At 40.2% G+C, this 12,130-nt stretch overlaps 1 protein-coding gene across 4 annotated transcripts in view; it reads left to right on the forward strand.

The window, feature by feature from the left end:
- LOC122554249 (MAP kinase-interacting serine/threonine-protein kinase 1-like) overlaps positions 1–12,130 on the forward strand; it is a 59,031-nt gene that overhangs the window by 3,055 nt on the left and 43,846 nt on the right. For 2 of the 4 annotated variants that reach the window (XM_043698978.1, XM_043698976.1), the window contains 2 exons: positions 8,175–8,230; positions 9,755–9,869. The exons of 1 other annotated variant lie outside the window; for it this stretch is intronic. The gene's annotated coding sequence lies outside the window, so the exon portion shown is untranslated. The remainder of the gene's footprint in view (positions 1–8,174; positions 8,231–9,754; positions 9,870–12,130) is intronic. One more of the 4 variants, XM_043698977.1, reaches the window with a different exon arrangement.

Here is a 12,130-nt window from a genome sequence, read left to right on the forward strand (position 1 = left end):
AACTTAAATTCCACCTATTATGGTGTTACTGGCAAATTTAGTTTGCTTCCTTCATCTAAATCATTAATATAGATTCCAAGTTGTTGAGGCCCGCCAGTGATTCCTGTGATTGTCCAGAACCTTTAGCTGAATTTGCAGCTAAATCCTGATAAAGACCCCATTTATCTTCACCCTCTGATTCCTGTTAGCTACCCAATCTTTTATCCGTGCCAATAGGTTATCACCTACACACAAGCTCTTGTTTTCTGTAGTGACCTTCATGACAGCTTATTAAATGCCTTTTGGAAATTCAAGTACAGGTACGTCTTATCCACAGGATCCTCTTTATCCACAGTGCTTTTATTTCTGCAAAGGACTCTAGATTAGATTCCCTACAGGGTGGAAACAGGCCCTTCTGCCCAACAAGTCCACACTGACCCTCCAAGGAGCAACCCATCCAGACCCGTTCCCCTACATTCACCCCTGACTAATGTACCTAATACTACGGGCAATTTAGCATGGCCAATTCACCTAACCTGCATATCTTTGGACTGTGGGAGGAAACCGGAGCACCCGGAGGAAACCCACGGAGACATTAAGAGGACGTGCAAACTCAACACAGACAGTTGCCCGAGGGTGGAATTGAACCTGGGTCCCTGGCACTGTGAGTTAATCATAATATTAGTTAATCATAATGTTGCTTTCACGACCATGTTGACCGTGCCTGAATCCATGATGATTTTCCAGGTAATCTGCAATAACCTCTTTAGTAATGGATTGTAGCATTTTGCTTTGGTAGGTAGTAGGCTTGTTCACTTATAATTTCCTGTTTTCTGTTTCCCTCCTTTTAAAAACAAAGAGTGGAGCACAGGAACAGGCCCATTGGCTGATCAGAACTGCGCCGACATGATGCCTTTTTAAACTAAAACCTTTTTGCCTTTATGCAGTCTATATCCCCCATTCCCTGCCTATTCATACATATGTCTAGAAGCCTCTTAAATGTTGCTTTTGTATCTGTCTCAACCACCACCTCTGGCAGATCATTCCAGGCATACATCACACTCTGTGTTTAAAAACAAAACTTGCCTCTCACATCTCCTTTAAACTTTGCCCCCTTTTACCTTCAACATATGCCCTCTAGTACCTTGGGAAAAAAGGCTCCGACTGTCCATTTTATCTGTGCCTCTCGTAATTTTGTAAACTTCTATCAGGTCGCCCCTCATCCTTCGATGTTCAAGGTAAAGGTATTTCTATACCCCATCCAAAGCCTACGCATCCTTTTGGTAGTGTGGTGATCAGAATTGTACACACTGTCCCAAATGTGACCTAACTAAATTTCTATATGCTGCAACATGATTTGCTAATTTTTATACTCTATACCTTGACCAATGAAGGCAAGCATGCCATAAGCCTACTTGATCACCTTATCCACTTGTGTTGCCATTTTCAAGCAACTATGGATCTATACACCTAGATCCCACTGTATGCTGATGCTATTCAGGGCTCTGCCATTTACTGTATACTTCCCACTTGCATTAGATCATCCGAAGTGCATCACTTGGCATTTGTCTGGGTTAAACTTCATCTACCATTTCTCTGCCTAAGTGTCCAGCCTATCTTTATCCTGCTGTATCTTCTGGCAATCCTCAAATCCACAGCTTCCCCAATCTTTATGGTGTGTGCAAACTTACTAATCAGAGCATCCACGTTCTCCTCGATCATTTATATATATTACAAAAAACAGGGGTCCCAGCAGAGATTCCTACAGGACACACTGGTAATGGATCTCCAGTCAGAAAATTACTTCCACCACCACTATTTATTTTCTATGATTAAGCCAATTCTGTATTCATCTTTCCAGCTCACCATGGATCCCACATGAATTTACCTTGAATTCACTTTTTATAATGTCAAAAGCCTTGCTAAAGTCCCTATAGACAATATATAGTGCCCTGCTCTGATCAATCATCTTTGTAACTTTTTCAAAAAATCTCAATAAAGTTTGTAAGTCATGACCTTGCCAATCGCGGCCATGCTAGCTGTTGCTAATGAGCCCATAATTTTTGAACTGTAAGTAAGTCCTATCCCTTTGTATCTTCTATGATAATTTGGCTAGCACTAAGGTAAGGATTACTGGCCGATAATTTCTCAGATTATCTCTGTTGCCCTTCTTAAACAAAGGAACAATGTGGCTATTCTCCAGTCCTCTGGGATCTTTCCTGTGACTAAAGAGGATACAAAGATTTCAAACAAGGCCCCAGCAATTTCCTCACCCGCTTCCCTCAGCATTCTGTGATGGATCACATCAGGTCCTGGGGACTTGTCAACCTTAATGCTTTTCAAAACACTCAACACCTTTTTTTTTATATATAGTAACATGCCCTAGAATATCAACATACCCCTCCTGAGACTCCCCATTCATCATGTCTTCCTCTTTTGTGAATAATGATGACAAAGTATTTATTGAGAACCTTAACTACTTCCTCTGGCTCCACACACAAATTCCCTCTTTTGTCCTTGAGTGGACCTACCCTTTCCCCATCTACCCTCTTACTCTTTGTATTTGTATAAAATGCCTTGGAATTTGCTTAATCCTGTTTGACAAAGACATTTCATGACTCGTTTTACTTCTCCTAATTCATTTCTTGAGTTCTTTCATGCTATCTTTGTATTCTTCAAAGTCTCTGTCTATCTTCAGTTTCTAATTTTATGTATGTCTCCTTTTTTTTCTCTTTGATTAAGCTCTCACTTTCTTTTGTTTTCAAAGATTCCTGAATCTTGCCATTCTTATCCTTTATTTTTGCAGGAACATATTGGTCCTGAACTCTAATCAGCTAGCAATTTAAAAAAAAAAGTTCCTGTGTCCCATACGTGGATTTACACTCAAGTAGCTGCCCCGAATTTACATTCCCCAGTTCGTACACAATATTGTGTAATTGTATGGTGGCTCAGTGGTTAGCACTGCTGCCTCACAGCACCAGAGTCCCAGGTTCAATTCCAGCCTCAGGCGACTGTCTGTTTGGAGTTTGTGCATTCACCCCGTGTCTGCGTGAGTTTCCTCCAGGTGCACCAGTTTCCTTCCACAGTCGAAAGATGTGCAGGTCAGGTGAATTGGCCTTGCTAAATTGCCCACAGTGTTAGGTGCATTAGTCAGAGGGAAATGGGTCTGGGTGTGTTACTCTTCAGAAGGTCGGTGTGGACTGGTTGGGCCCAAGGGCCTGTTTCCACAGTGTAGGGAATCTAATAGTCTAATCTGTCAGCCTTCTCCCAGTTTAGTGCTTTCACACAAGGACTACTCTTATCCTTATCCATAAGTAACTTAAAACTTACAGATTTATGGTCACTGCTCGCGAAATGCTCCCCCCACTGAAATTATCTCCTAATTCTCACCATGGAAGCCACGAAGACTGGTCCCAGCTGATATATTGCAATGCTGTGTGGCCAGGACTTGAAAAGCGTGGCTGACAGCAGGCAGAGATGCAGCTTTATTCTGGAGGTGAGTTTGGTTCCCCAGATGTATTAGTAATATTATAGGTACTGGTGTTTGTTAGAGGGAATTTCTTATAGAATTGTGTGTCCTTCAACTTTAGATATTTGATAGAATACTATGTAAGCATTGCTATCAGAATCTTACCTATTGACCCACTGCAACGTTGTAACAGACCCAAAGTCCAGTTTACAGTTCATCTAATTCAAAATATTAAACCCCTTGGCACAACATTGTGTAACTGTGTGCAGAATAGCATGGCTTAAACATGCTCCTTTCTGGAATTAAGGTTGTCTGAAGTGTATTATTTTCAGATATGTAATTGAACACTAAATGGTGCATCTGCAGAAATGAGAAGGGACATTTCCAACCATCAGTTTTATACCACTTGAAGATGTTAATACTTTGTGTTAAATTGTCCATCCATGAAAGGCATTTAGTGTCTGGTACACTGCTCAGATAACAAGTATTTATTTACAATCAAAAGCAGAAATTGCTGGAAAAACTCAGCAGGTCTGGCAGCATCTGTGGAGCGAAAGCAGAGTTAACACTTTGGATCCCTTCTTCAGAACTGATAGTTCTGGAACTGAAACATTAACTCTGCTTTCTCTCCACAGGTGCTGTCATATCTGAGTTTTATAAGCAACTTCTGTTTTTGTTTCTGCTTTCCAGCATCAGTTTTTTGTTTGTCATCATCCAAACTCCTAAATGAATGTCGGCAGGATATGTATTGCTAGGGAGTTACAGCTGATCCTGATGCTGTCTGTAAGGATCCTCACCTGCCAGCAAGGATTATTGATGCTCAAACAGAAACGAGAATCCTCGTTAAGTATATTTCATCCCTCATCCAGTCAACTCATATTATGTTGTACATTTGCTCGCTGAGCCGGTAGATTTGTTCTCAGATATTTTGTCACCATGCTAGGTAACATCATCATTGACCTTCCGATGAAGTGCTGGTGTTCTGTCCTGCTTGCTATTTATGTAAATAACTGATATCAGCTAACTCATACAGAGCTGGAATCAACTATGGAGCATCCATGTCTATTAGCGTACTCCTCTATAAATTCATCGAGCCCTGGAGCTTGGCCAATGACTTGTTATACTAACAGGATACGCTGAAAGAGAAAGATTTCATGCTATAAACTTGTGAAAAAAAAATCAGTTCTCCGGTTATTATTTAGTCTCCTAAATGGACAACAGCCTTTGTGTGCTGATAAACTGCTTTTGTCTCCAGCCATTAACATCTTACCTAATCTTCTGATTTATCTCATCACAGGAATTGATACAATATATGAAAACAATTTAGGGTGATGTTGAAAATAATTTGAGGGTGCAGTTGTCTTGTGTTTCATTCTTGCTTGCGTGTATGTTTAAATAGACATTTTCAATCTGATTTGACATTTGGATAATTTTCTTTGAACTGACCAGAGTTGAGCTATTTTTCTAAAGCCCAAACTACTAAAGAGGAAGCAGACTGATCGAAAGGAGGGCAAGATTATGATAACAGTGCATTGTGCTGAGTAATAGGTCTGAAGAAGCTAAATTTTCAAAGCGTTTTAATGTCATGAAGCACATTGTGGCGGTAGTTACAACAATATTGCAGCAGAAGAAACTTTTCAGAAAGATAAGGCATTGCACAGTGCCTTGCTTATAATATGAATAGCAGTCAAGATTGAAGTAAACTTATGACAGCCTTAATCATTTGGCTCAATTTTACAAATCTTGTAATGTTTATTTAATTGGATTTTTAATTAGTTGAATTAGTTTAGTAAGTTACTTTGGTTTCTACCTTTATAAACCATCAGAACATCTGTAATAGGCTTAAAATGCCACTAATGTCCATCTTTATCTTCAGTATTATCCATTCGAAACATGCCTGATAATTCGCTTACAAATGTAATTACCATATTACATAATTCATCCTGGTTATTTACTTTGTGTAGCTATTGGTGACTTGGGAACAACCCATAGTTAGAACACACAACTACAGGGAGCACTGGAGATATTGCATAGATGATTTAATATTTTTAATATTTTAATTTAAAAAAAAAACTCTTTGGAAGAAGCTTTCGGAAAGAAATTAAGAATACTCTTGTTGAAAGGTGAATTGTTATTGATAGACTCTTTGCCTGGAGAATAATGTAGAAAATAAAGATTCTTGTTTAGGCTGTGAATAATGATTTAGTGCAACCATTTGGAAGCTGAATATCTAAGGATATATCGAAAAGATGGGTAGAGGGGGTGGGGTTGCCTTATTAGTAAGAAATGAAGTTAAATCAATAGTAAGAAACAAAGTAGGGTCAGATGATGTAGGATCTGTGCGGGTAGAATTAAGGAACTGCAAAGGTGAAAAAACCATAGTTGGAGTTATGTACAGGCCTCCAAATGGTAGTCAGGAGCGGGGGCGCAAGATACACAAGGAGATAGAAAAGATGTGTAAGGAAGGCAAAGTTACAGTGATCATGGAGAATTTCAATCTGCAGGTGGTCTGGGAAAATCACGTTGGTAGTCAGTTACAAGAAAAGGAATTTGTGGAATGTCTATGAGATGGCTTTTTGGAGCAGCTTTGGTGGAGCCCACTAGGGAACAGGCAATACTGGATTTAATGTTATGTAATAAGGCAGACTTGATAAAGGAGCTTAAGGTGAAGGAGCACTTAGGAGGCAGTGATCATAATATGATTGAAGTTACTTTGCAATTTAAGAGGGTGAAGATAGAATCAGAGGCAATGGCATTACAGCTTAATAAAGGCAACTACAGAGGCATGATGGAGGAGCTGGGCAGAATTGACTGGAAGAGAAGCCTAGTAGGAAAGGCAGTGGAATGGGAATGGCAGGAGTTTCTGGGAGTAGTTCGGGCAACACAGCAGAGATTCATCCTGAGGAAAAAGAAGCATGGTACAGGGAAGATGAGGAGAAAGTGAGGACTGCAGATGCTGGCAGTCAGAGTCGCGAGTTGAGTACTGGAAAAGCACAGCAGGTCAGGCAACATCCAAGGAGCAGGAGAATCGACGTTTTGGGCAAGGGCCCTTCATTCTTAATGAAGGGATCTTGCCTAAAACATTGATTTTCCTGCTGCTTGGATTTTGCCTGACCTGCTGTGCTTTTCTAGCACCCCACACCCGACAGGGAGGATGAGGCAACCATGGCTGACTAGTGAAGTCAGGGATAGCATAAAAGCAAAAGAGAAATGTGGCAAAGGGCAGTGGGAAACCAGAGGATTGGGAAGCTTACAAAGACCAACAAGGGATGAGATTTCTGAATGCTTGGAGGTGTGTGGTAAAATAGGACAAAGTCAGCATGGTTTCATCAAGGGGAGGTCATGTCTGACAAATCGGCTAGAATTCTTTGAGGAAGTAATGAGCAGGTTAGACCGAGGAGAGCCAATGAATGTTAACTACCTGGACTTCAAGAAGGACTTTGACAAGGTGCCGCACAAGAGGTGCGCATGGATAGAAGCTTGGCTATCTGGCAGAAAGCAGAGAGTGGGGATGAAAAGATCTTTCTCAGGCTGGCAGCTAGTAACAAATGGTGTTCCGCAAGGGTCAGTGTTGGGACTGCAATTTTTCACTTTATACATTAATGATCTAGATGAAGGAATTGAGGGCATATCTTTGCAGATGATACAAAGATAGGGAGGAGAAGGAATTGCATAGGTTAGGAGAGTGGGCAAAGTGGCAGATGGAGTATAATATGGGAAAGTGTGAGGTCATACACTTTGGCAAGAAGAATAGAGGCATGGTTTATTTTCTAAATGAGGAGAAAATTCAGAAGTCTAAAGTGCAAAGAGACTTGGGAGTTTTAGTCCAGGATTCTCTCAAGATAAACTTGCAGGTTGAGTCAGTAGTTAGGAAGGCAAATGCAATGTTGGTATTTTAAGAGGACTTGAACATAAAAGCAGGGATGTACTTCTGAGGATGTATAAGGTTCTGGTCAGGCTACCTTTGGAGTATCATGCACAGTTTTAGGCTCCAAATCTCAGGAAGGAATAACTGGCTGTGGAGTGGGTTCAGAGGAGATTCACAAGAATTGTCCCAGGAATGAAAAGCTTAACATATGAGGAAAGTTTGAGGACTCTGAGTCTATAGTCGATGAAGTTTAGAAGAACAAGGGGAGATCTAACTGGAAAATACAGAATACTGAATGGCCTGGACAGAGTGGATGTTGGGAAGATGTTTCCATTGGTAGGAGAGACTAGGACCCGAGGGCACATCTTTAGAGTAAAGGGAAGACTTTTTAGAATGGAGATAAGGAGAAACCTCTTCAGCCAGAGAGTGGTGAATCTATGGAATCCACTGCCACAGAAGACTGAGGAGGCCAGGTCATTGAATATATTTAAGACAGAGATTGATAGGTTCTTGATTGTCAGGGTGATCAAGGCTTATGGCGAGAAAGTGAGAGAATTGGGTTAAGAAACTTATCAGCCATGATTGAATGGCAGAACAGGTGTAATAGGCTGAATGGCCTAATTTCTGCTCCTTGTCTTATAGTCTTGTAGCCATTTACTGCCCTTCATTTAATCTGAGCTGCTTTCTTCACCAGTTGAGCTTTTTGTTTCTGTTCGCTTCTTCCACTACTCTTGCATTCAGTCTCAAGAAGTCATTGTCACCTTCCAGTTGACAGTGTCAATGATGACTTTCTTGATTTCAATGGTTTCTTCTTTGTTTAGTTCCACTAAAATGTTTACTTTATTGCACAATTGACAGATATGGTGAGGCAGACTTTGATAACAGAACTGAAAAACTTTCAACATTTCCTCAAGGTAAGCATCACAAAGGCAAATATTAATTTCCATTGATAAAAGTAACTGATAGGGTCATAGTAATAGATGGAGTCATGCTATTACGTCAGTGATGTACTGAAATTGTCAATTGTGTATGATATTCTGTCTAATTTAGTCGAAGAAACAGGACCAAATGATTGATCTACAGAAGGAATGAAATTCTCTAGATACTTGGAAAAGGAAGGGTATAGTGTTTGGTTCTGCAAATCCTTACTCTGGCAGTGCGCTGAAATTCAAGCCCTGCTATTCCCAGAAATATCACCAGAGTGAAAGTTTTTATAAAAGGATGTGAAATTTCCCAGTTTACCTGTCTTTTTAAACCCATGTTGAAAAAGAGTGCAAATCAAGTTTCTGCACTTAACAAGACTTGAAACATAGAACAATACAGCGCAGAACAGGCCCTTGATGTTGCGCCGACCTGTGAACTATTCTAAGCCCATCCCCTTACACTATCCTATCACCATCCATATGCTTATTCAAGGATAAGTATCTATCCAAGGACTAATATTTACTAAGATTTGATTCGAGCAACAGGTTTCAACTACCTATCAACTATCAACATCTAACAGTACCAGCTAAGACACAGTCTCACACCCACACTCACATGGAGAGAAACAAATCATTGGTATTATGGTAGAGGGAAAAAAACTGGGAAGACTCAGGAACCTCTGAAAATAAATTATCTGTTTAATGTCTGTTTTAAATGGCCAACTCTGAGTTCCAGATCCTGTAATGAGAGAAACCAATCCACATCTGCTCTATCAAAACCCTTCAGGATTTTGTGTTTCAATCAAATTGCCTCTTACTCTTTTAAAATGCAATAGATAATCCAAAGCCTTAGCCTGTCCAACCTGCCTATGGACACAGCCTGACCATTCCAGATATTAGTCTAGTAAAACCTGTCTGAATTGTCTCCAACATGTTTACGTCCTTCCTTAAATTAGATAACTATACCTTCCATCCCTTCATTTATGTCATTTATGTAAATTATAAACCGTTGTGGTCCAAGCAATAATCTCTGTGGCACAGCACTCATTATATTTTGCCAACCTGAGAAAAAAAAAATTACACCGAGTCTCTCCTTCCTGTTAGCCTTTCTTATCCATGTCAGTATGTTACCCCAACACTATGAGCACTTATTTTTTACAATAATCTTTCACTTAGCACCTTCCCCTTTATCCACCATCTCAACTCCATGGGTTAGTCAAACATGATTTTCCTTTCACAAACCATGTTGACACTTTGATTGTTTTGAACATGTGCAGGTACCCTGTTACAACTTCTTTCATAATAGTTTCTATCATTTTCCCATGGTAGGTATTAAGCAGACTGGCTAGTAGTTTTCCAACTTTTGCATGCCTCCATTTTTTTGACTAAAGGAATTACCTTCACTATCTTCTGACTTATTGGTCAAAATCTTGTCTTCTGTTGTCGGAGATAATACTCTGATGGTACCACAAAAATACTATTCTTGTGCTTAAGTAATTATATGCTGCTTAACAGATGCAGAGAACTTGACTCTTCCTGATTCTTGCAAGTGATTTCAACAACAGCAGTTCGAATCATCCAGTGACAAACTATCCTGAAGAAATTACTTGGAATTCAAGATCAAAATCAGGTATCAAATACAAGCCTATTTTAACTACTTTACTTTAACAAAAACTGGAAATCTCATATAAAACTAGAAAATACTGAAAACACAGCTGCTCAGTCACCGTCTACAGAGAGGAAACATAAAGCATTAATGTTTCACTAGAAATAGTTTCCTGTAGTTGGTATTCTGTACTTGTCCATGTTAAATATGCGCTGTTGGTTCAAAATATTACCTTGAGTCCAAAGAAACTCAGATGAAAAGCCTCGCCAAACAGTACTATTTTGTCTTTGCTGATCAACCTGCTGTGTGCTTCAGCTTTTTAATAACATACAAATATTTGTAGATACTGTACCAGCATTTTTTAAAAATATTTTTAATGTTATTAAGTGTACTTAAGACTTTTCCACATGATTCTATAATAGTTATCAAGGTATGCAATATTTTTCACCATTTCATGCAGAACCTTATATGGGGTCCTGCCGTCACATGCACCTTGCTGCCATTTACCATGCTATCATCCGTAGCTTTCTGCATTGTGTTCTGCCATCAGTGTATCTTAACAAGCACTTAGACCATTTGCGATCTCAATATGTATGTAATTGCACCTGTGAATATACAGCTTTGTATGGATTAGACTTGTTCATGGAAAGTGACAAGTTGAGATCATACATTTAGATATGGGTCCTTAATGGATATGGGATAATGTGGCCTCCATTATCAGGTACAGTGCCTGTTTGTCGTATGTTAGAGTGCTATGGTGTTAATTCTGTACTCTGCTATTTTTTTGCCATGTTATCTCAGAGAAGCTGATGCTCAGGCATGGCACCTTTACTTAAAGCATTTCCATTACCATATGATTACCTGAATGTTCCCAACAAATAATGGAAAATTGTTTTAGAGTATTACTTTGGATACTTTATGTGTAATTTTATCTGGACTTTTCCGTGATCTCAAAGTAAAAACATCACAATTATCTTTTCACTGCACTAGTCATTTAATTAAATTCTTTTCTGTTCTATGCCTCTGCAGTTAACTTTGCATTTTCAGGCAGTACTGCAATAATGTGGTTCGTCAGCCACCATTTCTGACACCTCTAGCGGGATGCCATCACCAAACCCAAATTCCCCTCCCCTCCCTTTGTCAGCCTTCAGCAGGGACCATTCCCTGTGGGCACCCTAGACCACTCTTCTTGACTTCCAACAGCACCACCAGCACCATCTCCACTCCCTCCCCCCCCGAACTTCCAGTTGCCTGCCACTTCAACACCGTCCTGTTCTGTGGCCAACATCTCTGTCTCAAGCTCACTGCAGTGTTCCAGCAAAACTCAACGCAAGCTGGAAGAACAACATCTCATTTTTTTGCTAGGGGATCCCCCAGCCTTTTGGACTCAATATTAAGTTCACTAACTTTAGGGCTTGAGCTTTCCCATGTCCTTACCCCAACCCCCACCACCAAGCCTTGTTATCACATAGTCTGCTAATATGCACTATCCATTATTTAGAGGTGCCAGTGTTAGACTGGGGTGGACAAAGTTAAAAATCACACAACACCAGGTTATACTTTGTTTAAACAACTTGTTTAATATATCATTACAACCCCATGACACTGTAACCTCTTTACTATAAATTGTGTCACATGGTTTTGTTCCACAACCACCTGATGAAGAGGCAGCGCCTCGAAAGCTAGTGCTTCCAAATAAACCTGTTGGACTATAACCTGGCGTTGTGTGTTTTTTTTTTAAAACACTATCCTTTGTTATCCATTAATAGATATTCACCCTCCCAGATCGTTATCCACTCCTTTGTCTGTCTGACTGCTTCTCTGTCTCTGTGGAGTCGAACAGTGTGGTGCTGGAAAAGCAGAGCAGGTCAGGCAGTGTCTGAGGGACAGGAGAATCAACGTTTCAGGCATAGGCCCATCATCTTGAAATGTCGATTCTCCTGCTCCTCGGATGCTGCCTGACCAGCTGTGCTTTTCCAGTGCCACACTTTTCGACTCTGATCTCCAGCACCTGCAGTCCTCACTTTCTTCTCTCTCTTTGGGCTCTATCTTCACTTATCATTTACTCCATCCCCACTCACCTCGACCCTATCTTAAGCATATCAACCGACATTTCCTAGCTACGATCAGTTCTGAGGAAGGGGTACTCGACCTGAAATGTTAACTCTGATTTCTCTCACAGATGCTGCCTCACATGCTCAGCTGTTCAGCAATTTCTATTTCTGTCTCTTGCAATAATGTGATTAGGTCATAAGATGTAGGAGCACAGAAGGCCGTTCAGTTTA

This window comes from Chiloscyllium plagiosum, chromosome 11, assembly GCF_004010195.1.
Source record: "Chiloscyllium plagiosum isolate BGI_BamShark_2017 chromosome 11, ASM401019v2, whole genome shotgun sequence".
NCBI classification, from domain to species: Eukaryota; Metazoa; Chordata; class Chondrichthyes; order Orectolobiformes; family Hemiscylliidae; genus Chiloscyllium; species Chiloscyllium plagiosum.